At 44.7% G+C, this 26,789-nt stretch overlaps 2 long non-coding RNA genes across 5 annotated transcripts in view; one reads left to right on the top strand and one right to left on the bottom strand.

Moving 5' to 3' along the window:
- Positions 1-815: 815 nt before the first annotated feature.
- Positions 816-3,427, bottom strand: LOC136791303 (uncharacterized). The gene is made up of 3 exons (XR_010832985.1): positions 3,075-3,427; positions 1,932-2,089; positions 816-950 (listed from the first exon to the last, which is right to left on the bottom strand). It is a non-coding gene; the product is annotated as an uncharacterized lncRNA (long non-coding RNA).
- Positions 3,428-9,830: 6,403 nt separating this feature from the next.
- Positions 9,831-26,789, top strand: part of LOC136791302 (uncharacterized) — a 106,649-nt gene continuing 89,690 nt past the window's right edge. For 2 of the 4 annotated variants that reach the window (XR_010832981.1, XR_010832982.1), the window contains exons 1-3: positions 9,842-10,384; positions 15,654-15,728; positions 23,451-23,601. This is a non-coding gene — a long non-coding RNA (uncharacterized lncRNA). Of the gene's footprint in view, positions 10,385-15,653; positions 15,729-23,450; positions 23,602-26,789 lie in introns of all 4 variants that reach the window. The other 2 variants (XR_010832983.1, XR_010832984.1) reach the window with 2 other exon arrangements.

Here is a 26,789-nt window from a genome sequence, read left to right as displayed (position 1 = left end):
TACAAACCTTGGGCACATGACTAATTTTTGTTGAAGTTTTAACCCTTTATTGTCTCTGAAAGGTTATTGTTCCTCATGTGTTAAGGGGGTCTAAAGAGAAATCAGTATCTACATTTTTTATAATCCTGTAAGACGACATGCTGGAAAATGTACAGGTCCGTGAGAGGGGCTGCATTTGTTATTGATTACAAACCCTTTTGCATCCATGATCAGGTCCCTAATTCCGAATGGCTGGGAGAACAGCCTTCCATTTTAATTGTCAATACATTTTTAAAATGTGTTGTCTTACTTTTACAGCAGAAACTTCTAAATGTATTGCATAGCCTTAGTATTTTCCTGTGGGTCTGTGCAGCCTTCCTTCCCATGCTCCAGAGTTGGAGAAGGAGTAAAAATAGGGTGAGGTGAGAACAGTGGCAAGAAGCATGGTTTTCCAAGGATCGAGTATTTATTAATTTTTATATCATAAAAATCTGAATTGTGATTATGCATTGAAGCCTCGGGGAGTTGATGTGACTGAGAACTTGACCCAGACAAAATTAAACATGGGGAGGAGCTGGTAACTGCACAGAGCCACCCCGCAAGGCAATTCCCCTCAGGATAGATAGGGAGTTAAAGCTGTTTGGGCATGGGCCCTGTGTGAGGCACAAATCCACCGCTCTTTCATCACAAAGACCTACTTGCAGGTCTTTGCTATCACAGCTATTAGTTTTATTTTTGTCCTCTGTTGCACAAAGCATGGGTGATGGCTAACGGATGCTAAGTGTTTGTCCCCCTCTCACCTTGCTCTGGGCAATCCGTTCCTGCTCCCTCTCCAGTTCAGCCCAGGCTTTCTGCAGTGAGTTGGTTCAGAGAGCTGAGCTGGTTGGAAACCAAGCCTGCACGTAATTACTGCTTTTCTGCTGTCTTGATTTCCTTGATTTGGCTCATTCTGGAAGGGACAAGCGCCTTTTCTAGATGCAATGGAAAAATGTCAGACTGTGGCTGGGGAAGGGGAACAGTACTGCTAGACAGTCATTAAAGAGGCTTAACTTCAACATCACATGTTGCTCTTCATCTCCTGTTGCCACTCTTCTATATTTGCACAAGATTTGAGTACAAATGTAACCTGGAATAGGAACTGTGAAATACCTGCTGTCAAAACATATTTTCCTTTGGTCATCTCTGTTTAGTTTGACCCTCACCAGAATAAATAATACCTACATATTGTGCAGCAGATCTGAAGGGCAACCTGCAGCGGGCTGCTCTGTACCTACCCACTGCTGGCAGCAAAGACACTGGCATTGCATCAGCTCACGCTTGGATTGATGAAGCATAAGGAGAAATTGAGTGCAACCTATTTTCCCATAACTATATAAGCTTTGCAATGTGGCTAGCAATAAAAACTGGATTTTGTTAGCAAATTCAGTAGATATAAATTGGGCAAGCAGATGGGAAGCTATCAAATAGATACTGTGCCAAAGTAACAATTTTGCAAAATTACTTTTTAAAAGAAAAGCCAGAAACAAACCAGGATCAGCTACATTGAAAAATGCTGACTTCTTGGACTTCAGTCAACACAAACCTTTCCTTCTCAAATACTGGGACTCTGCAACTGGAGCAGTCTCCTTTAGGATGTTTTGGCATCTCATTCACTGACAAAAAGCCATTCCTGTGGCTTTCTGCTTCTCCAATATGTGTTCATGTAAATTGGTGGGTAGGAGAGGTAATTGCAGGAAAATACTACATTCAGTGGCAATCAAAGTCTGTTGGGAATTTGTGTTGAACAAATAGAGATCCAAGAAGAAAAGTGTTAGTGTTAAGCTACGGTGTAAGTACCTAAAAGCAACAGGCCTCCTGTAGCTTGAATATTCTGTATAGTTTTCAAAATACTGGTGTTAAGCAGAGCTGGACGGGCCCTCATGCAGAATCACACCTCTTTCGTTAGGTCTTACCCCACTTAAAGTCACTGTGGTCTCAGCTGGGGACGATGCATCCCTTGGGATCTTGATCTGGTCACCCGTGACCTCTCCCCTCTCCTCTTTTTTTCTGGATGCAGATCCAGATGTTCATGTTGACCACGTTCCTTTTTCATACCACTGCTCTAATCCATCTGCAGGAAAACAAGCAGCACGTTTAATCTGTGAAGCATGGTGGGGTGCTCTGGATCGTAGGCAGCTGGACTGGCTGTCACAGACCTCCTTCAGCAGTCTGCTGCTGTCCTTAACACGTAGCAAAACCCCAGAACAGCCCATAAAGCTATAGTTATTGGCATGAGCTTAAGTAATAATTATTAATATGGCACTGTGCAAATTTCATAAAGAAAAATAATGTTCCTGTGAATGGACAGTGGGGCCTCAGCCTCCCTACTTTCTTCTCTTTTAAATCTGATATTGACTAAACCTGCATATTAAAACCATACTTCTAAAATGAAGGAAGGAAGACATATCAATTGCTTTTGTCAGCTCAACTGTTTTTGTGATCTGCATGAGGAAAACGAGGGCGATAAAATGGAAAAAGCAATCCAGGCATCAAAGCACTGGTAACGATCTGTCTGGGTCAGCAGATGTATTTTTATGAGTTTGAAATTATCATTGCAAATTAGAAAAATGGACTGCATTATGGCGAGACCGAGAGCTGGGCAGTTTGCACAAGTGCTTCTCTTTGCTTTTGTGTTGCTAAACAAATTAAACCAAAATCATGGCCTGTACACATCCTTTTAATTAAATTACAGTTATTCTTAAAGCTAATTAAAAGTCATCTAACTGGATGTGGAGCAAGCAGACTCCAGATCTCCTCCCCTCTGTGGTGGTGCCTCGAAGGGTCTGACAACCAGCCAGGCTTAATAACCAACCCCTCTGAGCCGATAACCAACCCCTCTGAGCTTCAGCATCGCTTGGGGCAAGGCTAGGAGCTGTTTTGACACTGATAACCTGCATTTGCTTTGCAAAGTCTGTCTGGAGAAGTAAAACAATGAATCGCTTGGTCCGTGGAGGCTGGTGTACCTCTACGAGAACAGCAAAGACAGAAATCTTGAGCACGCCCTTGATTTATGCTTCTTTCTTGACCCCTTTTCACTTTCAAAGCTTCCATCTCACCTGGTGTCACAAGCAGCTGCGCCGTGCACTGGAGTGGCTGGCAGGACAGCTGGCGTGGGAAGCCGGAGAAGTGAATCAGAGGTCCTTATAATGCAGAATGTTTTTGCCAGCAGGAAAGGAAGGTGCCGCTTTCAGGCCTCAATTATGTTAGCTTTGGTTTAAATGAAAGTAGCTTCCTGGGCACAGAAATCAGCTAGGTTCAAGAGAGGACAAAGGGAGAATAAAAGTGGGAGAGAATCAGGCAGTTGAAAAGCAGTTGCAGGAAACTGGGAATTTTCCCTTAGAGTGCATCGAAATAAAAGAATTTTATCTTAGTTGCTTGTGAAGCACACTAGCATGATGGGCTAGTAAGAGAAATCCTTGATTTATTCACACAAAGATAGAGCCAGGGAATTGCAGAAGAGCTCCCTTAATGTCACCTATATTGCCCTTAAATCCCAATGTGGCTCTCTCTGTTGGGGCCATGGCCCTATATTCCACGTGACTCTCAAGACAGTGGAAACCAAGGCTCCGTTTTTGCCTTTCGGTGACTCTATCATGTGGCACAGAAAATTCAAGCTGTTGCACTGCGGTTGGTGTTACTAAATGCAGAATATTTGGGTTGTCTTTTCTCAAGGACGTCAGTGGGAGCTTTCCTCTTGGAATACGTTTGGAAAAGATCCTTTGGTCCTCTCATATAATTCAGTGCCATTTCCACGCTGCACCCTTGACTGCAGAGTGCTGCCAAATATGCTGAGTTTGGAGGCTGATAAGTTGGTCTGCGGCAGCCTCCTAGAGCCTCGTCTCTTGCTGATGCAATTTCTGTGTGTGAAATAAGCAGTTTTCCTCTTCAAAGGAACGGAGTTTAGCCTACATGGTCCATCTGCAGGTCAGACCCCTATGACGAACGTCTGTGGGTTTCCCCAGTCCCTGGCTACTACTTAATGCGAGGTTATGAAACCTGTGGGCCCCAACTCTCCCTCTTCAGCCTCCCTCAGCAGCACAAAGGTTCCAGCATTACAAGAGCAAATCACCGTGCTGCTAATAACGAAAGCTGTCTACATACCACGCACGTCCTGACAGCTGCTTAAACTCCTGCCCTTGCACAGCTCACATAGCAAAGGCCAATGCACGACCGTCTGTGAAGGGAAGGTGATTTTATTTCCAACAAAATCGATTTTTCTCGCTCGTGTTCCTTCTTGCCTTTCTCAGGTCCTCAGCTGCTTCCCCAGGAGATGCCAGATGCTAGCGTGGGACGTGTCCCAGACCGGGCACAGCAGCAGCTTTAGGCCACGCTGCTGATTTATTGTTTGTCTCCTTCCTCCCATCGGGGCTTTGTGGGGTGCTCAGAGCCAGGGAACCGAGCCTCTGGGTTTCTCCTGCAGGGCCAGGGGAGGCTGCTGCATGGGGCTGCTGCGCCCTGTTCCTGTAGCCCTGCGTGGGTCAGCTCAGCTTTGCACTTACTCTTCCTGATTTTCAGAGCTGAAGCATTTTTTTGTTATATTTTTCTTCAGTGTCTCATGACAAGCATCCTGTTTGCTTGTGGAGAGCATCCCAATTTCGAGCTCTCTTGACTCTGGTCCCACAGTTGCTAGCGACCTTCCTGGGACACTTTGACAGCTTCAGATTTCTTTTCTTTTTCCCTGCCTTTCCTCCAGGAGATAAAACTCACCACCAGCAGCTTAATTCCACCATTGGCACATTTTTTTCCAAAACACATAGCAGGAATTCTGGCTTGTACACCACCGTCTATCTTAAACATAACATATATCCCACACACCATTCCTACACATGGGAATATTTTTTATTTTTGGCATTTTCCCTGGCTGCAGATCCTCGTCACAGCAAGGAGACCCTGGAGCCCCACAGGTCCCCCTCTGCTCTGTGGTGCTGCCCTGGCCCTGCTCTTACTGACGACGTGAGCATCCCACTGGCACGGCAAGATAAACCCTGGGATGGGTCTGGATGAAGAGATGCAAAACTCCATGGCTGAGCTGGCTGCTCCCCATGGGGCTTTTAGCTTTTGGCCTAAAGCTATTTTAATTAAGAATAATTTTAATGCATTGTTCGTGGTCAAAGACTGATCAGACTTGATTTTTGTTCTGCACCAGGATTGTCCATTGGTGGTGATTGCTTTTTGCTATTTTTTTTTTACTCAGACACAGACAGCATAAGCTGGGCTCTGTTTGTGTTCCAGCTGTGCAATGCCTTTAGCTGCCCAGTGAGACATCCCAACAAATCAATGCTCCACTTACCTGGGCAGGCGGTGACAACCTTGTCAGTCCGGCGTTGCACCTGGATTAACATGGGGATTTGGTTAAGTAAGGATAACACTTTGTGTATCATGAGAGTATTTTGTGGAGGGCCAGAGCTGCTGTGGCGCTGGAGATGCTCTGTGACTTGTGCCACTCACTGATGGAAACCTCCCTGAATTTCTCTCTCCTGCGTAGAGATCTACATTTATTTTCTTCAGCAGCAGCTGAGGTACTGCCGACGTTAAAAAGAGCTGTTCTGCCCCAATAAAATGCACAGACAGTGCGTTAAACCTGACCAAGACAGGTTTACTACAGCCTCTCTCTTGGCTTTGTAAATGTGTACAAGAGAAACCATTCTATAGAGAAGGCACAGAGAAGTAATGGAGCTCTCATATCACCAGAGTTGTGGTAACTAACGTTAGGACTAATTATTAGTTACTGGTAATAAGCAGCAGCACTCACCCAAGGGAAGCTGTCGCACATGCTCAGTGCGATGTGTTACTGAGAAATATTGACACATTTTATTTTAAGAAAAGGTGTTTTTAAGGACATCTGTCCATGGTTCCCTCAGCTGTGTGGCTGTAATAGATATGTGCTTTAAAAATCTGTGAGGGTTATGCTGCCTTGCAAAATCAGGTGGACAAAAATGAGACCCTCTAGAAGATAGCGGTATGAATACTGGGCAGTGCAGTGCCTCCAGGAGGAAAGGCCACGGCCTTTGCACGAGATAAAGATCGGAACAAACGCCCAAATCCTCTGTGCAGCCTCATGAGGTGACAGGCAGTGAGGGGGTGGTGGTGAGGGAGGGGGACGCTGCAGCGTCTGGATGCATTTGGCAGCTGGGATGTGGGAGAAATCCCAGCTTTTGCCTCTGATTGAGCCCCCACCCCTCAGATGAAGCTCGTTAATCACAATTTCCTCAATAAATTGGCCTTCGGAAGCAGGTTAGTGATGAGCTGATAACCAGTGGCAATGCCAGACTCAGGAGAGAGGGTTTTGAGCAAGAGGGCGTTGGCCGCTGCCTGCAATGTTTCCTCCTGCCCCTGAGGATGGCAGCAGTGATCCTTGCCAGCAGCAGGCTCAGCAGCCCAGCTGTGCAGCGGGACTTCAAGCAGAAACCTTAGCGGTGTTCTTGAGAGCATCGTGTTAACCTGCTGACTTACGGAAAGAAAAAGGAAAACACTGTTTTTCAAAATCTCCCTACTTATTTACCAAGGTAATAGTCAGTAGGAATTGAAATAATAACAGGATTAATTATTTTATTTCTTTATTTCCCTCCTAGTGGATGGGCTTGCAGGGAGCTCCTCACCCCTACCAGCAGCAAGGAGAGGCATCTTCCTCCCTCTGGCACCTACAGGCAGAGGGGGAGATGGCCAGAGAAGCCCACAGCCACCTCCTTTGGTGGGCAGAGTCTGAACTTGGAGCCAGCTCCACTGCAGGTATGCAGAACTTAATAGAAGGCTGCTCAAGTTTTTTTTTTAATCTCCTCAGCTGGGCTCTGGATACAACATTTCCTGCGGGTGAATGCCCGTGTTGTGAGAGTTGCAGCCCCTCGTACCCCAGCAAGGCTTCACTAGGACATCATCATAAGGGCAGAGCCCTCTAAATTAAGGGTGGTATTGAGCTGTAAGGTGCAACCAAGGAATCACTTGATGAAGACTCTTCCTTTTTTTTTTTTTAATTTTTTTAATAGTAAGTAAGGATTTGATTTGGCAGTCTATCTCATCTGAAATTGTTGCTAAGAGAGACCGCATGGGACCTGGCTATCCCCACCCTTGGTGAAAGGGTACTTGAGAGTCCTCAACAGCTACTGGGGCTGCATGTTACAGCAGTGCCCTCTCCTTGGATCCATGCTGCCAAATATTCCTGCCACATGAAGTCACTCCACTCCTCCCAAATGTCTTCCCTATTTTTTTGAAGTAAAGGGACTTTGCTGGCTCCCCCTTCCAAGCACATGCCTGGAAGGTTTCCCTAGCTGGTTGTCCCCAGCTCGTGTCTGCGCATACAGGCACGAGGCTACTGAGATGCCAGACCGTGGAAGGGAGGCAGCTTGTATTTTAAGGAAATCCAAAAGTATATAAAAGAAAAATAATAATGCTATTTCAGGCCTTCCAGCTGCTTCTCAGCCTTTAGGAGCATTAATAATGCTGCAAAATAACAGAGTTATTTGTGGAAAAAGTGAGACTGTTGAAAGTCATTCTGATTTTCTCTCCTTCTCTGATTCTCTCATTTTCCCTCCCATCACTCCTCCTTGGTGGTTCTTGAAATAGCAGCCACAAAGTGTGTTTTTAATTAAATAGAGGAGAGCAAAAACTTTCCAAAGCATCCTCCTGCATTGGTGCCAAGGCACATACAGCTCCCCCTGACAGGATGATGGGACAGCCTGTTCCCACTAATGCACTGATGTCTGGGATTATTTTGGAAGAGTTTGAGTAACCTGTTAGGTGGTAGCTGCCTTCACTGAGAACACACTACCTGCTGCTATCCCAGCTGGGATGGGAAAACAGCTCCTTTGGGGCTGAGTGGATTGCATTAGGGCAACTCAGTTGATTTTGGAAAAAATAATGACTGTAGCTGTTGAGGCTCAGGTGCAAATGGCCCAACCAGCAGCACCTTCCCTTCCTTTTAAAGCCCACGAGAGAGCAGCCAGGCAGGTATTGCAGTCTGGCTCTTTAATGGTGTGTTGTGGTCTTTTTATTTTATTTGGCCTACTGGTAAGACATTGTTGGTCATCAACAGAAAATATGAAATATGTTCCTCTCTTCATTTGGGGGAGCTATTACATTAATTTATGGAGGACCTGAGTTTGTTCTGCTGCTAGTCAGCCATCCTATCTGATTGCGTCCTCTGACTGGTGCAGGGGAAACATCGTAGTGGAGCTTGCAAGTTCATCAGGGAAATGGCTCTGTCATGCACAAAATGCAATGCTGAATTAACAAAGCACCCTGGTATGCCTGTGTGCTGTCTTGTAGAGGTGAGGTCTTCCCACAGCTCCCCACTTTCCCCTTTGTGCTCAAACTGACTTTTCGAAGTCTTCCAAGTCTTCCTGGTGTGGTTTTTTTTTTTTTTTTGAAATAACAGAATATTGTCTCTTCTGTTTCATATTATTATTTTTCATCTTTGAGAAATACAATTTTCTGTTTGCTTTTGTGATGGAGATAGAAATATCACGGTGACTGATTCTTAACTTTTTTTTTTTTTTTTTAACATTCAGCTTATGCACTGGTATTTCTCCTTAAAATCCACTCAGAAGAAGTTTGTGGGGATTGGGGTGGTGAACAGGTGAGATGCTGACATGGGTCCTCCCATGTGAAATAGAGGTCGCTGCTCTGCTCCCTGCTGCTTCTTGTTCGAGGGAGTCTGAAAGAGCCAGCGTCTGCTTTGGGAATGAAATACATGAAATGAGTAAGGGATCAGTAAAGCTGGGAATTGCTTGGGAAAGCTTCTCCTTCCTGATGAGAGGTTGAGGGGAGTGCTGCTTGCAGCAGGGTTCCCCAATAGGCTCCAGCAACAGAAGCCCTGTGGAGGAAGCTTTGTCTCAGCACAGCTTTACCACTTTTCTTTGAAGCAAAACTTGAGCTTTAAAGAGGTGGTGTCGGGCATGTGAGGGTAGATGTATTGGTGAGCGATGCGAAAGGGAACTGCTTGATTTACCCCTGCTTTTTATAAGCCTCAGATGTTGTTAGTGAAGTGAGCCTTTGTGAGCTGTACTCAGCCCTGCCTCTGCTGGTCGTGTTCAAGAGGTTTTCATCAGTGCTTAAGGCCAGCTCTATCTTCTGTGCTAAATACTGTCTCTTTCTGGAATAGAGAAACAGTAAGTTAAGTAAGACTACAAATTATAGGCTGCAGGAGTCTTTTCCGGATTTATGTATTTTCTTTTTGGTAAAGGCTTTTCAGGTCTTTTAAGTATTATTGCTGTCGTTAAGAGGCCGATTATGTGACAGGATGGGCAAATTGAGACCCAGCCCCCTGAGATTTTTGTTTAAAGACAAAGCCAACAAAAAACAGCACTCTTCTGTGTGATGTTTCTAAATTGGGAGGACTTAATTGTTGAAGCGTTTACAAATCTCTGAAGAGGGCCTGCTGAGAAGCCATACAAGCTCAAACGGGAGAAAAGAAAGGAGGAGAAAATGAAAAACAACAACAAAACACATAGTTTAAACCCTTCCCACGTTGGAGGCTGACCTGGGGTTCGTATGGCTTCCTCAGCTGAGGGCGGGTGGGCGAGACTTGCCGCCTCCTGCTCTCTGGTGGTGTTTCTGAGGGGAGCCAGGTCAGAAATACCGACAGGAAACCTCGTGGTAAGAAACGCGCTATTTCTTCTGGTGAACTACCAGTTATTTTCACTGAAAAGCTTTTGAGTAAAATATGCTGCTGGTTTTTTTGAAGGAAAGCACCTGTTTGGAGGCAGTTTCGCGCCCTGAGGAGAGCAAGGCACTGCTGATGGCGGCCATTACCGGCACTGGCAGCCATTACTGCCTCATTGCTGCGTAGCTCGTTAATGCTCCATTTACCCCAAAAACAAGCGCAGATTTTATTTTATCTTTAACCTCATGGTGTAGCCGCCCTGCTCCCTGGGGGGTGGTGAGATGGGCCTGGACTACCCTGAGGAGAGCCCCTGGCCGTGAGGGAGCCTTTGGTGCCTGTCTCTGTTCAGGTGGGTAAACCCAATTTTACTGCTTTGAAACCACTCGCTGCCTCTGAAGCATGTTCTTGTGTGGAAAAATAATTGAGGATGGGGAGACAAAAGGGAGGACTGCAGTTTGGGTCCTCTGGGATACCACTCAGGGTATTTGGCCTCATGTCTGGGGATGTCCACTGAGATACTGGAAAGGTCTGTGGGAGCAGCAGCCGCCATCTTGTATGTTAGATAGCATACTGTATGCTATGTGTACAGGCGATCTTGGCCTACGTGACAGAAAACTTCATTTCCTCCTCAGCTAATGAGGGGGAAGGCAACATATGCTTCTAAATACATAATCTTTGGGTTGTCTTGCGCCCCTAGGTCTGCAGAAGTTGAGGATGTGTGAAGCAGTCCTGGAACTGCGCAAAGCCACACAGAGGCCAGCGTGCCAGGTGAGCACTGGTGGCTGCTGAAGAGAAGCTGTGTCTTCGCTGTCCTTTGGGCAGTGAGGCTGTGTACCTACCATCTTTAAACCCCCTTCGGCTCCCCCTGTGGGTTGTCTGCATGTGCTCTCTTTGGGAAAAGGTGGCTTATATTTTCAGTCTGCTCCATTTGAGCAAGTGCCACTCTGACACATGTCTAGTTGTGGCATATGTGACAGTTCTAATGTAAAAAATGGAAAAGAAGCTCCCAGACAGCAGTCTGGTCTCACATATGTGATGTGCAGCAACGTAAAACCTGTAGGAGGAATAGCAATGTCTCTTATGAGTCACTGTGGGCCAAGTGATACACCTGCAAAAATGATTGCTTATTCAAAAGCTTGATGGAAGAGAACTTGTTTGGGTGGGGGAACCGAGTCAGACCCAAGTTCCTTCTAAGGCAAACAAGTTTTCAAGGCTTTGAGTTGTTCTGGAAATGCAACCTTGATGGTGGCATAAGGACAGCTATAGTTTGGTGCTTGTAAGCCACTGATTGTTACCCCACTGCACAGCAAGCAGGAGCAGGGCTAGCAAGGATGCTGGAGATGCAAGACTGTTTAAAAAAAAAAGTATTACATGATGGGCTTTTACATGTGCAAGGGGTTTTTCTTTTATGGGGGAAGGGCCGGTTGGTGGTGGTGATTGCTTTTTTTTTTTTCCTGTTACAAAAATGAAGTTGTCAAAAAGGTTGAACCTGGAGCTTATCGCATCATATCCTGTCAGCAATGCTAGCCTTTATCCAAATGCAGATCTAGTTTGAAGTCCTGGAGTGAAACTCTACCCAGCTGCCACAGTGGGAGCGATGCCACTGACTTGAGCAGGTCAAGGGCTCAGTTCCTAGTGATGATCTCTTGTGAGGCTTTGACTGCACTTCCAGACTCTTTTCTCCCTGGCTGTTGCTTTTTACCTAAGGCTGAAGATGGTCAAGCTCAGGTAAAGTTAGGGCTCAGGGTTGGGAGCAGCTGCTGTCCTCCTGACCTGTCATGCTCAAACACTGTCATGTGAGTCAAGGTATCACAGAAGCAAACCTTTCCCAATATTAGTGGGCACTGTACTGCCTTCACAGTGCGTGAATATGAAATGTGGCCTCTGGTCTGTGCTAAGATGGAGGTAAAGGAGAGGGAGGAGAGAAAAAAAAAAAGCACTGGCCTTTGGTTCTTAAAAAAATCTTTAAATTTCCTTCTGTCATTATCTCAGATCTAGTTTTGACTTAATTTTGGGGCTGAAACTGAACTAGCTGCTTTTGCAGAGCACCAGTTTAATGACAACAAACAGCTGTGTAGCACTAGATGTCAGTAGTGCTTCACCAGTTTCTGTGTCAGACCTTACAGACTTTATTTGCTGCTGGCCTTTGGCACATGAATGCGCTCTCCTTGCTGCATGTCTTAGAGAACATACACGTACAAATATGTTGTACTCCAAAATGGCATTTTGTCTTATGTTGGTGGTGTTGGTGAATAACCAGTTTAGGTCACCGACTTCCAAAAATGACGTGTTTTTGCCATTTCAGTAGATTATGCACAGGCTTTTTTGTTAGTGGTCAGTCTGTTTAAAAAAAATATTGCATTTGGGCTTGTAACTTGGCAAATATCACTCTTGTAGCTGCTCATTAAAACTGAGATGGCAGTTTAAAAAGTGTTTCAAAACACCTGCAAAGAACCTCTTTTTAAAGAGATACCCTTTGTCTAAAAACCCTGGTTTAGCTTCATGCCTTTATTAAACTTAAACTAGAGCCTCTCAGCCAGATGCTTTAATGAAGTGTCCTTTTTCACACCTCAGGAAGGCAGGCATTGAAAGGAAGTGCCATAATTGTCTGAAGGACTTTTGCATTCTCTTCAAAATGCTTTAAAGCAGGACACACTTTCAGGGTGATTTTAGGCCATTTCCTGGTTCATAAAAAAAAAAAAAAAAAGACAGCTAGTGTTGTGACAGAAGCCAGATAATGCAGCTACTTCTTGCTTCTCCCTAACAAGTGTTAAATGTGTTAATGTCGAATTTCTCAAATGAAATCTTTGTTATTGAAGAGTTCCTGGAGATGGTAGGTACTTCTCAGGGGAACAGTATTGTAAAGATTCAACCTGTATCAAATAGTTACGCTGTTTGGATTCCAGGATGGATTTAAAAATATAAATATTTCATATGTTGATTCTTGTTTTCTTCCTTCGCAGTCACTGTAGCATCTTATGGCTAGAGAGTGATTAAATGTTGCCCGGTGTAGGAGATCTGGACCTCAGCTGTGCCTCTTGGACACAGTGCAGGGAGGAGAGATGCAACTTTACCGAAAAAAATAGAAGCTGGGTATAGAAGGCGCTTGCTAAACTTATTATATATGCCACAGCAAGTTCCATCACAGAATGGAACTTTGAAAATTGCTAATCTTTTCTGAGACGCAGAGACCAGCAAGTTTTCCAATAACCTGTGCTCCTCATGAATGTGTAGGATTTAATGAGATGGAAGGATGTTCCCCGTTGCTCTTAATACCAGAACTGGGGATGTAACACGCAGTGGTTAGCTGGCGGGCTCAGGGCGAACGGCGCATGTCTTTGTCAAAGTTCAGTGAAATTGGAGGCTGCATTATTACCACAGGGCGTTGCAGACAGCAAAAGTTTTGGTGCAGCCTCTTAACCTGTGTCTTTCTGGGATTTTTTTTTAATGGTGTTTCTAAGTACCAGGCTTGCTTTGCTCTCTGTGTAGGCTAATTTCTGTGTGTGCATTCTGGTATCTCTTATGGTCTTATAGAAGTGAAAAATCACTAGGATGCTTGTGATATCGTAGCCCAGAGTAGTATTATCAACTGCAGTCTCAGTTTAAAGAGCAGTTAATTCTGGGATGGGTGTTGCTCATTCATGAGGTAGCTTAAGGCATCCATAGGAACCTTTTCTTAAGAGAAGAAACAATTCACGTGAGCATGATGTAAAGTGTCTGCAGAAGACCCGTGATGGATCAATCTGCTAGGCTTTAACAATTTTAGCAAATAAAATGTGAGTTATTTTGCTACGTGTTTGCTAGGGTGTTCAAGAGCTTCTGGAGATAAAACATAGCTGTTCCAGTTACCCCAAGTCAAAATAAGTGAAACTTCTTGTAGGTTGAGACAGGTGACTTTAATTTACAGGACTGTGCATGTGTATCAGGTAATGTTACAGAAATGAACTCAGCTGATTGTATTGCAGGAGATGGTGTCACATTGAATTTTGTGAGGAGGTGGCTTCCCTCTGCTACGCAGGCTGTCCAGGGACAAGCAGAGCGGGGGTTAAGAATGCAGATATGTGTTTAGAAAGCAAAGGTGACAAAAGAAAATGCCAGAAAACGTCTTTCCTGGGAATTACCAAGGAGGTTTTACCCTCAACAAAGGCTGTAGGATAGGGAAGAATGCAGAGGAAGTTAATAAGGAAGACAGAAAAGGCTTTTAGAAGATATTCCTGCCCTCTGTTCAGTAGCACTGCGCAGTGCAACACTGTGGGTGTAGTGTTCCCTATTCTTTCCCTGGGATCCCCAGGGGTGGTGATGGTGGCTGGGGCTCCCTGTGCTGTCTCCATGCGTGTCTGTGGGGTGTGTGGGTGCCTCAGGAGCTGGGATTTTTTCCCCTTCCTTCCCCAGAGAGGATGTGGGGTAAGAGAAGCTCCAATCTGCAGATTGCCATCAGAACAGCACTGCTGTTAGGGACTCTACAGGTGTTTTAAAACCTCAGTCTTGCTGCTGCCTGCTTGTATGGCAGCTCGATGCTGGCCTCTACACCCAACAAAAGGGTGACTGCTCCTCACATCTTCAGCCTGAATTGTGGGCTAGGGTTTGCATCTCCTGGCAAAGACGGCTGAGTGGGCTGTTCGTAGCTGCTGTTGCTTTTAAGACTCTTTAATGTGGAAGAGCAGCTTTCCTAGCTTCATTCCCTGTGCTGAATCCCAATATTAAGTTGGTCTGTCTCCTGGGGGGCAGACAAAAGCTTATGATATTGCTGCGTGCAATTCCTAGAAACCTGGACACTTGTGTTTATACAAGTCTATAAATAGCCGTATTGATTGTGCCGACAATATGAGAAGTGTTCTTTTGCAGAGGAGAGTAGCTGAGGAACAAACCAGTAAGTGCAAAGTATATCTTGTGTGAGACAGCTGGAATAAACCTCTCTCAAAACAATCTTAACTGCAGCGTTAGGCCCGTTGTCCATTAGGTAAACCTGTCTCTACCACGGGTGTGTGTGGCATACAGAATGCATTTGTATGTTTCTGGGGGGGATGCACACATCCTAGTGCAGTTCAGGCAGGTGTGCGGTGGGGAAGCAGTGAGCAGAGTCACGGTCCTGTCCTGGGAACAGCAGCGATGATCTGTGAAAGGTTCTGGTTTGCTGCTGGAGGCAATAGCTGGAGTGATATACTCAGCTTTGCCCAGCAGCAAAGGCATGTCTTGGTAATTACTGCACGAGGAGAAACGTGTTGTCACTTTGAAAGACAGCTGTATGTGCTTGATGGAAACACTTGGGCAGTCTTATTTATCATCGTCTAGGAGGTAGTGAATATTGCTGTCCAGTCCCTGCAAAGTACTGTTGAGAAGTAACCAGAACTAAAGAAAAAGCCTTAAAAGTTTCTGTCCAACCGTGACTTTGTGCAAGGGAGAGTCCACTTGGAGGTCCTGCCTAAACAGGGGTTGCTGCATTTAAAGTGCTTACACTGAAACCTGTCTGTGTTCTGTGGCTCTACTTGGTGGCATCAGCTGAACTGGGTTTTGCAACTAAAGGCCAAGAAAAAACTTTTTAAAAGCTTTAAAAACTCTGCAGGTTATCTTATGTACACAGACTTTCTCTGAAGCAAGTAAGGTTAGCTTTATCTGTGTGGCTATTCCTAGTATTTAGAATTAGGTCGGGCAGTACTATTAAGCTAAGACTTCCCACCTTTGCTTTCTTCCTGAGGATATGAAGACAAATAAAGGTGACTGTATATGCTCCCCAAAAATAAATAGCAGTGCTTCTAGTTAATATAACAGCAGCAGAAAGCGTTGTCAGATGGTAGCATGAAAGATAATGGTGTTAAAAGCTTACGAAGTAAGACAAGCATTGTAGATGTGAAGATCATATATTTGAGTTAATCTGTGCAAACAGCTTTATAATTAGGTCATGCAAAATTATATTTTACAATAAGTTGCTGTTAGCTGTATGGGTTGTGAGCATGGGTATCTGTTTGCTTGATGCTAACAAAATTAGATTGTAAAATGTAGCTCAGTAAAATTACTCATCACTTTTTTTCCCCCTTAGTGTTTCAGTGTCTATTGTACAGCAGATCTGCGTTGAAGCAGCCGGCTAGCTGAATCTTTAAAACAGGAAATGAAGGTATAGATCCTGTATAACTTTTAAAATTGTTCCCTGAAAGATGAGCTTCATAAGATTATGAATCTGCAAGGATTAAATTCTCTCATTTCAAATCTGTTACAACTTGCGATTAGTTCCAGTTCACTTTCTCTCGACTTTTGTTTTTCAGAAAAATAACTGCAAAGGTAGGAACCTTTTCAAATCTGTGACGGTAAAAACCCTGTGGGTGGCAGGTCTGGCCACTGGAGCCTCATCGTGCACTGTGCAGGTGTGGTCATTGCCACTGAGGTCTCCCTGATGCTGGCACACCTTTGAGACCTCCTCTCACTGTTGCCTTGGTGCATTTCCTATCGCTAACTGGTGGTTTTTCGTCATATTGGGGAAATGAGTTGTGTTGTAGTCATGAGTCAAGAACAAAACAGGAGAAAGCTCTTTGAAAAATCCTTGTGCTCGTGTTGGAATGTGAAAGGGGTCTGACTCAAGCTATATGTATGTTTAAAAAAAAAAAAAGGCAAGGCTGGTGAAGGTGACTGGTGATGTCTGACACTTCTGCTTGCCCAGGAGGCTGCAAGGAATTTATGGCTGGAGGAATTTGTCTTGCATCTGTGGTGGTAAGTTTGCCAATGACCCCTAGCATGTGGTTTCAGAGAAGAGATCCCAGTGGTGTCACAGGAAATAACGCATCGCCATTCACAGCCTGCTCCAAAAGGCTCTCGGGTACCCCAGGAGGCAGGGGTAGATTGATTGGAAAATAGGATGAGGTATGGCAGCAGCACAAGCCATGTTACGTGCTCCTTCCCAAACCTGGGGAAGGTTTGTTGGTACGGGGCTGAGAGTTTCAGGGACCTTCTGTGACTGGTCCTGGGCAGGACTGTTCCTGAATACTGGTTCCCAGACATGCAGGCGCTGGTAAGGTATCTGAAACCTTCCGTAAGCTTTCAAATATTACTTACAGATTTTATTGTGAATATTTGTTTTATTTTTTGTTTTATTAACTCTGTCATAAACTATTCCAGTGTTCAATATGAAATTAAACTGCAGTGTTAAAATAAAATTGCTGGGAGGGAAATGGTGAAATGCAAGGCCTCCTGAAAGATTCTAGCAGTACCTTCTGAAAGATCTAGGAGTAAGAGGCGAGAGGTAACTCACCTTGTAGAAGGAAATTGGGTAGAGGGAGGAGGGCTTTAGTACCATGAGAATTGAGCTCGTTTTGAAATGAGGGATAGGAAGAGGTCAGCAAGGCGCGAATAGCGGCAGGATGGAGTACAGAAACAAGTAAATTCCCCAAGTAAGGCACACAGTCCAGAGAGTCCTTTGATTCACAAGGCCAAGGAGTGTGGTGCTGATAAAGGCACTCGTGCCTGACTCAAGAGAGGTGGGCTTTGTCCGCGGCTTTGCTGTTGACCTCGCACCTCTGTTTTTCTCCTTTCATCCTCTGCCTTTTTGTTTAGTTCCTGTGTATAGGGGCCAGCCTGCTGGAGAATGTGCATTCATTCAGGACCTTGGCTAGGGACTGCAGGTACTTGCCATAGGAACAAATAACCTTAAAATGCACAGGGAAGCTGTAGAAGATAAGATGCAGGTGACACCCTTTGGTGCTGCTTGTGAATGAGCTGGCAGCGGTGTTCTGCATATAAAGAATTGGTTTTTGAAAAGCAACCTGCTGTGCGGAGGGAGAGGGAAGAACAGCGGCTGCAGAAATTTGGAAGAGGCTTGTTGGTGGCGTGGTGTCTAGCAGAGTGTTTGTGAGCCAGCCTGGGTGTCTGCAGTAAGGGCTGGGGCTGTGCTAACGGGTGCCTGATGGATGACTACAGCTCTAACTCCTGAACTCAGCTGTGCTGCGGTGTCCTGAGGATGAGTGCAGGTGGGGAAAGGCTCAGTCACTAAAGATGCTGGTTTTAACAGTTTCAGATCTGCTAATTGCTAGATAAGTGTAAAAGAGATAGGAGTCTGTTCAGTTCAAGCCTATATCTCTACAGCCATGTACTGACACAACTAAACCTAGAGACTTTTACGCTATAGACAAAAGAAAGCTGGCTACCTCATCAGAAGTGTGTTTTTTTTAAAAACCAAAATTTTAAAGCAGGAAAATATAATCAGTTGTGAGTAAAGAACCAAGCAAGCTTATGTGCTGTGGTGAAAAGAAAACTGAAACCGGAGTTGCTTCAAGTAGAGAACTTTAACTTGAAAATAATGCTGCCTTTGGAATGGGATGGCATCTTCTCTGGGAAGCTGTACGTCCGTGGCCAGGCCCTGAGGCTGTCTGGATGGAGCTTCCTCACCTGGGACCAGCACGTGCAGAGGTCCTGACTTGTGCGAGAGCTGTGCAGGTGGGTGTGCCAGTGATTCCTCAGCCCCTGTGAGGTGTGTACTGTCCCAAGACCCACATGGTATTGTTCTCCAGCTTGGAGGAGACAAAATGGGCCCAGAAAAAACAAGTGCAGCTCCTTGTGCTAAGACCCAGGATGCTCACCTAGTTGTCATCTGCTGGTTGTTACCAGCCCTTTCCTGCTGTGGGATCCTGAGGTTTAAAAGCCATTTTACTGTGGGGGTCTTTCTGTACAGCAGAGCAGGCTGTCTGTAAAGTGCAGATCAGCCTTTCTGACAGCTACTGTAGGAAATATTGCTAGGAAATGTAGCCTGAGGGCCTGAGTGCTCTGGGAGTTTTCTATAACAGTGTTATTTCCAGAATAAAGCTACTAATTTTGCCTCTTGACTCTTCTCATGTTCATTTGGCAGATTTTGTGCCTTGGAACGTGAGTGCCGTCTTAACTAAGAGATGGGCAGGAAAGGTCAGTGGGGGAGATGTGAGAACACAAAAAAGCAAAAATTCCCTTTGTAGAGAGGGAGCAGAGTGGGGAGGTGGTGGAGCTGCCCGCTATTTTCAGGGCTGGGGACGAGCTGGGAAGCGGGGAGCAGTAGAAAAGTGAGCATCAGCAGTGAAGCTGTAAGGAAATCCCCCGGTGAAGTCTGTGGTGCAGGGGGTGACAGTGGGTGGAGAGGTACCCTGCCTAGTGGGAAGGGAAGGAAAGCAAAGATTTGGAGCTCTGTGAGTGGGAGAGAAGAGGTTTTTTTTTGTTTGTTTGTTTTTTCCCCCCAGTGCCATTCAGGCAAGCACTCGGTGCAGTTTTTCATTTCCACCTTTCTGTGAATGGCCTGGCAGATGTGCAAGGATGGTGCTGGAGCTGTCAGGGCACCTGGGGCTGATTAGTAGGAAAGGGCAGTTCTGTGCCTGCCCTTGTGGGCCTCACCTCCTCGCTCTGAGTCAGTCTGCGTGGCAGTGTGTTAAGGAAAGGCCGTGTGCTGTGTCCTTCTGGGGGCTTGTTTTTTTTTTTCCTGTTGTCTTTCTGCCTTTTCTTAATCCGCATGGAAATGTGGGCAGCAGTCTGTGCAAGCAAACCATAACCAAAAGCAATGGGACTATTTTAAGACTCGTAGTTTGAACATCACAGCAAGGTTATGTCTTCAGTGCCTGAATCAAGCTGTTTTCATTTAGGTGGTGGGCACTTGGCTTTTAAGCCATTAGTACAAGCGTGGAAATCACTGGTGTTGCTCTGCAGACCGAGGAGGATTACACACAAGTTTTCTGAACTGCTTTATGAACACCACAAACAGTGCTGAACGTGTGCAGGGCGTTATTCCTGAAGGATGTGGGCGTGATTCACTTAAACAAGCCATGATCTTAACTCCAAGTAGAGGTGCTTTTGCTGGCTTGCTGTGAAATTGGTGCCCTGGAGCCTATTTGTGATGGCCATCTGGGTCCCTCTCTGCCTGGAAAAAGCCTTTGCCATGAGCTGGGGTGTTTTTGTCCTAGTATCATAGAATGGTTTGGGTTGGAAGGGACCTTAAAGGTTATCTAAGTAATGAATTTAGGAGCAGGTTGTTTTCATGCGTAGCTGTTTTTACTCGGGGTGGTCACTGACAGCCTGTGCACAGGTAAGGAGCTGCAGCCAAAGCCTGGTAACCTGGAGATGTCTCTGTCACCGCAGAGCGTGTCCTTGTGCTGCCCATGGTAGCTCTACCCGCATGCCCGGTTCCTATAATACCACTAATAGGAAATAAATTTTTTTCAGAGACTGAATGTTTACTTGTTATCAATAAAACGACGAAGGATAATCTCTGTAAGGCCTGAAGGACTCCCTAGAAGATTTTTTGGTCTAAAGAAAATGAAATCCCAGACTGGCTCATATTGAACATAGGATGTTGTGGAGGGGTAATGAGGTTTCTGTGGTATAACTTGAGATCATTGCATTGCTCACAACAGTGACCTCAAGGCATGTTTATACCAAGCCTTTACCAGGTAGCCTTAGAGTTATCTGGAATTAAATACAAGCTGAAAGGTATTAATCAGGCTGTGATGGTCTGGAATAGGTTTGTCAGTAGCTGCTGCCTTATTTCAGTAATTTTTTCAGCCTGTCATGCTCATAGCAGAGAGATCCATTTCCCTCGGTTAACAAAACCAGCTAAAGTAGTACTCTTAACTCTTTCCAAGTGAGCCGTTGCACATATCCATTGCTAGTGTTGTGGGATCCTGTTTGCACATAAAGTGCAGAGAGATGATTCACTTCAGAATTATGGAGTGGCCCTTTGGAGAGAAGCAAAATTGGTGTTACCTCTAACTGGCACTTATTATAAATCTGAGTCTCTCAGCAGCAGTACCAGCGCAGTGAAAGTGCTTCCCGAACGGCGTTGCGTGAGATGTATGCCTAGCAGAAGATGTTATATCACACCCGAGTCCCAGTGCTCAAGATAGTTATTTGGTTTGTGGGATTGCCCAAATGAGTATCTATCTGCTTCCAGATCCACGAGCACCATGTTCTGCCCTTTGGCGCAGGTCTGTGCCCACAAACAAAGATGATAGTGGTCAGTCTGGATTTTTGTGGTGAGTTTTCCAAGCATGTAAATGTAGCTCTCAGGCTGCTTCCTACAAAAGTGAGCGTATCCTTCAAATGTCTTTCCAAGATACGTGTTGTCCTTGGAGCTGTTCAGATACTTAATCCTTAAATCCCATAGGAAAGCCATAGTGATTTTTAGTGTTGCAGCTGCTGGATATATACACTCTATCAGAAATAAACTATCAGAATAATCTTGGTTTAGATCAGTTCCACAAAGTGACCTGGCAAAAGTCACAATGAAAAACCCTGTTGGAGTGAAGTAGGGTTGGTGAGTGAGTTTCAGAGAAACAGCATCTAAGGGCTGCGTCACCTGCTACCCTTAAGAGGCAAAAAGGATGGCCAGGTGGAAGATAGACCCTATACTCCTGTGATATGAGGGTATGTATGGAGATTTTGCAGAGCAAAGGCTTTGTTCTCCGGATCCTGTTAAGCAGGAACTTCTGAGCCACCTCTGTGCTGTGTATAAGCATGCCCAGGGGCCCAGCCACCTTTGGGGACATGGGACAACTCTGGCTGCTTGTGTCCCTGAGCTTCCCGTGAGCAACAGTTCCAGGCTTCCCGTTGTGCTGAAGGAAAAGCAGTGCCTATGTCCTGGCATGCTCAGCCTTTGCTTGCCTCTGGGGACCTGTTGGGTTTGAACGTTTAGGATCCTGGGAGTGTTGCAGCCTGGATCTTGCCTTTAGGGTCATTTGGCTCCTAAAGCAGGCAGTAACAGATGTGGAGTGACTGCTGTTGTGGCTGCTGAGGCTGACTTCGGGTTTTTAAGAAAGAAATTGCTTGTTGGAAGAAGAAGAATCCTAAGACATTATCCTGCAGACAATCTTAGATTGTTCCTTAAAACTCAGGTGCATATTATGGCTGCTGCTTCTGCGGTGTATTTTATCGGGGTATGTTTGCATTGTAACGCTGTCTGTACCTTCGTGCATCTCTTGTGCCAGTAGCATTGAGCCTACAGACTCTCATACATTAATTAAAGAAGCATTTTCAGAGAAGTCTTGATGAAAGAATAATTACAATGAAGTATTTAATGAGGTACTCGATGGTAGGGGCCAGTGAAATATTTGGATAGACACAAGAAGTTAAGTAACTTTGGAAAGAGAAGTGCTGCTCTGATCTTGAGTACAGCCTCTCAAAATGACAACCAGGTTGGGAGAATCCAAAGAACTACTTAAAAAAAGCTCTGAGAACATCAGTGGAAGAATAGTGTTGCTCTGAGAGTTCATTCTTGTACAACTTCTGATAGCAGGATCTGTAAACGCAGTTCTATGAGCAACAGGTCTGTTTCTCCTTTAGAAATTAAATGGGTTTCATCTCTTATGCCAGGGCTACATCTGAGCACTTGTCTTTGCCTTAGTGTTTAATTACTTACATGTCCTAAAGCTTCATTGAGCAACAAAACAAAAAAAATAAATCAGGATGCTCAACCTGTCAAAGGTCTTTTCTGTTATGACTATGAGGTTGCTTTTTAGCTAGGCCGGGGCAGGGAAATGCAGTGCTTGAAATTTACTTCTGTAAATGATCATCCCTCCAGACTGATCAGAGATTGTTTAGAAATCAATTAAATGTCAGTGGCAGGACGTGGCAGACAACATTTTTTTCCTGGTTTCTCACCTGCCCTGTAATAATGAGCAAGCATTGATTATCCTGCTATGAAGATGAAGTAGCGAGAGTATTTTATGCTTTTACCTTTCATGTTGGTAAAGCAAATAAAAACAATTTTTGAAAAGCACAAGCCCAGGTTAGTTACGTGTAGATAGTGGTATTCAAGCTGATAGCACTTCAAGATACCTATTTTTTTTTAGTAGCTCATCTGTCATTTGGTCTACCCTGAAGTCAACTAAGCTTTGCATCTTCGTGGACATCCCCCCCAAAAATGGAATGGGCTTCGTTAACCTCTACCTGGAGCTTGCTGTAGTGTGGTACATGCTCATGAGAGCCGTGTGCAGGCCCTGTGACTTTCAGGTGAGGTGTGAGACCAAACGAGCCTGGCAGCCAGCGTGTTCCTGCCACGCGTCCTGGGAATGGGCCTCCAGCCCTCCAGAAGGAGCTACAGTAGCCTGCTGAGCAGGGAGCTTGTGCCCACAGCTGTGCTCTGTAGCCAGGGGAGCTATTGTGTGGCACTGAAGGAGCAGTGTGGATCCCGGCGTTGGTGAGGACCATATGTGAAGCATGTGTCCATGGAGGAGACCTCAAAGAAGAAGCTGTTTTCACATCCTGCTTCAGGAACGGCCTCTAATGTGAGCCACAAAACACAGAACTTCCTAATTCTGTGTTGTCACCGCACACCAAAATGCCATAGTGTGTTCGGAAGCAGTAAGTGGGAATTAACACAGCTAACACTGTGAAGGGGACCCAGTACGAACCTTTTAGAAGTATTGACTTCTGCTGTTTTTGGCAGAATCACATTTTCAGATGTTGTGTTGGGATTGTAGCTGGCCCTTGGCCTTGGTGGCAAGGACTGAATTTTAAAAGGATGTCCTGAAATGCAGGATTTTATCCTCTTACCATTGTGCTGGTGGGCTATCTCAGGTGTATTGCTCTGTTCAAATGTTCCCTCCGAACGTGAGTAGATCAGTGTTCTACACGTGGAATTTAAGTAGAAAACCAATAGGGCAGCTTATTTGCATTGGGTTTATAAACTTTGTTACAGGCTGTGTTGGGAGGCCAGAACCTCCTTATATTGTACTAACATTCAAACTCTGAATTTCAGGAGTGTCAAAAAACTTTCAATGCTTCTCATCTATTCCAAGCTGCGACAAAAACATCTGGTTTCCTGAAACTGAAAGGCTTGTAACTAGGTTTATCTTCTTGTTTCCTAAAATCCATGTTTTGTTCACTTTTTTTGTAGTTATCTTGGTTTGCTGTTGCTCCTGAAAATAGGAAGTGTGAGTCGTATGCAGCTGCATGCCTCCAGAAGATTGGGACCCGCTTTAAAAAACGGCTGAAATGAGATCAGGAAGTCTTATTATAGAGCTCATGTGAGCTGGGGAGCTGCCTGGGTGAGTACCATGTAGGCTCTTCCACAAGTTTAACTCAGGTGCTCTCGGGAAAACGTGGCCCTTGCAGATCTCGGACAAATTCCTGAGTTAAGGTGCCGGAAGGACCATGCTGCAGGTGGTGCTGCTGCAGAAAGAGCTGGGTGCTTGTGCTCGTGGCAGTGGGACCTTGTGTTTCTGGCTCGAGTGTTTTTAAGTGTGTTTTGAGGGATGCCCTGCTACCTCAAAATACATGCTGTGCACGTGTGCTCCTCTTCTTCAGTGCTGCGACTTGGTGCAGGAGCACTCGGCATGTTTGTGTATTTGAAGCACGCCCTCCCTGGAAGGGCCATTACCAGGCTGCGAGTTTGCATTGGCTTCATGCTCAGGAGCCACACGTGTGTCACGGATGCTTTTGTCCTTATTATACCTTACCTGAAACATGTATGGCCTCATTATGAATCTCTTGAAATGCTAATTTCTGCTTATCTGCCTTAAAACAAGCAAATTAAACTGTGTTTCCTACCAGACAGGGCATGCTAATGAGAATACCCCTAAATGACTAGAGCAGTAACGAGAACATATAAATGCCAGTCAGTTCTGAGCTGGCCAGATTCTGATTTCATGTTTCAGCAGTGCTGTGTGTATCCAAACAATGTGCAACTAAGGCTAGTAAGACAGCAGGCAATACGTTTGTTGTGGTTTAACCCGGCTGGCAGCTAAACACCACACAGCCGTTCGCTCACCCTCCCCCCTCCCTCTCTGGGATGGGGGAGAGAAACGGGAAAGTGAAGCCTGTGAGTTGAGATAAAGGCAGTTTATTAAGACAGGAATATAATAATAACAATAATAATAATAGTGATAATGATAATAGTATTAATAATAATAATGTGTAAGAAACAAGTGATGCAAAATGCAATTGCTCACCACCCGCTGACTGATGCCCAGCCTATACCCGAGCAGCCCCAGCCAGCCACCCCTGTATATTGTTTAGCATGACCCCAGATGGTATGGAATACCCCTTTGGCCAGTTTGGGTCAGCTGTCCTGGGTCTGTCCCCTCCCAGCTCCTGCTGCACCCCCAGCCTGCTCACTGGCAGGACAGAGCGAGAAGCCGAAAAGTCCTTGGCCTGGTGTAAACACTGCTCTGCAACAATTAAAACATCAGCATGTTATCAGCGCTCTTCTCATCCTAATCCAAAACATAGCACCCTACCAGCTACTATGAGGAAAATTAACTCTGTCCTAACTGGAACCAGGACAACGTTGCAACGTTACTGTGTCAAAATAAAATGGCATGAACTGTCTTGAGATCAGGTCCATTGAGTCATCGCTGCTTTGAAGATGAGCCTTTAAAAAAAACAACAAATCCCTAAGTTGCCCAAGAAAGCCATTTTTTTGTGTGCCACTTTACTCTGTGTCAGAGAGATCTCAGCCTTTTTCCAAAAGTAGTTTGTACCCTCCAGCTCCAGTGCACCCAAGTCCATGCTATTTGGCAATGTTATCACAGCACATTTCTGTAATCTTTGAGCAGTGTTGCCTTTTTGTATACTTCTGTACAGTGCAGTGCCTCTTACCCAGTTGCACTTAATTTCATTGATCACTAGCTCTTGCTGAGCCTACCTCGTAAATTCAGAAATCATAGAATCATAGCATATCCCGAGGTGGAAGGGACCCACAAGGATCATCGAGTCCAACTCCTGGCACCACACAGATCTACCCAAAAATTCAGTGAATGGTAAATGGAAATATGTTTTTCCCCAAGAAAACAAAGAATATAAAGCATCTTACAGTTAAACACATTTAACTTCACTTTCAACAAAGAATATGAGGAAGAAGCAAAGGAATACCACCAAAGGATACCTGTTCAATGGGAAAAAACAAACAAAGCATCTAATTAAAAAGAGAGACAAATTATGATATTTTAAATCCCTTTTACTGGCTTTTTCCCCCATTAGCATTCCTATCACAGAGAATGATCTTATAAAAAGAAACTCTTCAGTTTGTTTAATTTAATTTTTATAATTATCCGTTGATCCAGTTAAGCATGTAAGTTATAAGCCTAAATTTAAGCACATTGACTTAAAAAGGATTATCTCAAATATCTATATACACTTAAGCGGCAGAAGTTTCAGTGGCCTTGACTTAAACATGGCTTTAAGATCATCAGATGAATTTGTCGTTGGCCTTGACGTGCGTCATCCATTCATACAGACAGAGCCTAGCAATTTACTGAGTGTTGTGATCTGATCCAGAAAAACACGTATTTTTTAATACTTTGTTGTATTAGGGACTCAGTGCAAGACAGATTCAAACCATCCTTGTGCCTGTTCTGCTCATAAACATCTCTGACATGTTATCAATTCATGACAAGTTTTTTTGTTTTTCCTTTTAGTCCTTAGTGTGGTATAGAGGCAAAATGATTAATATTTGACTATTAACCGAAATGCACATGCAAATAAGATGCTTTCTGAGCTTGAATCAGAACATCCAAATTCATTACAATATGCTAAAAATTGTCCTGTTTGAAGAATATTATGCATCTGCTGGGTTAAAAAAAAGTAGAGAAGGAATTCAAGAGCCAAATGCGTTACGGAGGCTGGAGCAAGAGTCGCTGACTATTTTTTCACTTCTTTGTTTCATCTGACATTGAGGACTAAATATTTATTTGCTGCTTCTGGCATTAAGACAGAGCTTTCATTTGTAGGATCCTTTCTTGTAGGACCTGTTTGACGTTTGATCTCATCTCATGAATTGAGGATCCTGCTCTCAGAGCAGACTGGGTTTTAGAAACAATTTCTCGTGCTGGAGTGCTGAAAGGTAAAACTTGAGGCTATAGCACTATTGTGCACCACAGCTCACTGAATTTTTTTCTTCAGTGAGTATTTTCATGAATATTATTGAAAATAATACTTGTATGCCTGGCTTTGTAGGTGGGGACGGCAGGCAGTCCCATTCTTGTAGTTTCTTTCTGTGGTGGCAGTGGAAGGAGTCTCAGGTAGAAAGATTTGGGTTTTTTACTCCCACATCCTGCTTTCCCTGCTCTGTGCACATGTACAGGATGATCTCCCTGATTCCCCACGTTGCCACTTCTACAACCCTTTATAGGCACATGGATGATCTGAAGTGCATCTCAGACATGGATGAACAGGACAAGTTAGTACTCCTGTCTGTGCTGTTGCTTACCCCAGCTTTTGAAAACTCTGTCTGAAT

The sequence above is a fragment of the Anser cygnoides genome, chromosome 7, assembly GCF_040182565.1.
Source record: "Anser cygnoides isolate HZ-2024a breed goose chromosome 7, Taihu_goose_T2T_genome, whole genome shotgun sequence".
In the NCBI taxonomy this organism is placed as follows: Eukaryota; Metazoa; Chordata; class Aves; order Anseriformes; family Anatidae; genus Anser; species Anser cygnoides.
Note: the sequence above shows the minus strand (reverse complement) of the source record. Positions and strands in the feature narration are given on the sequence as shown.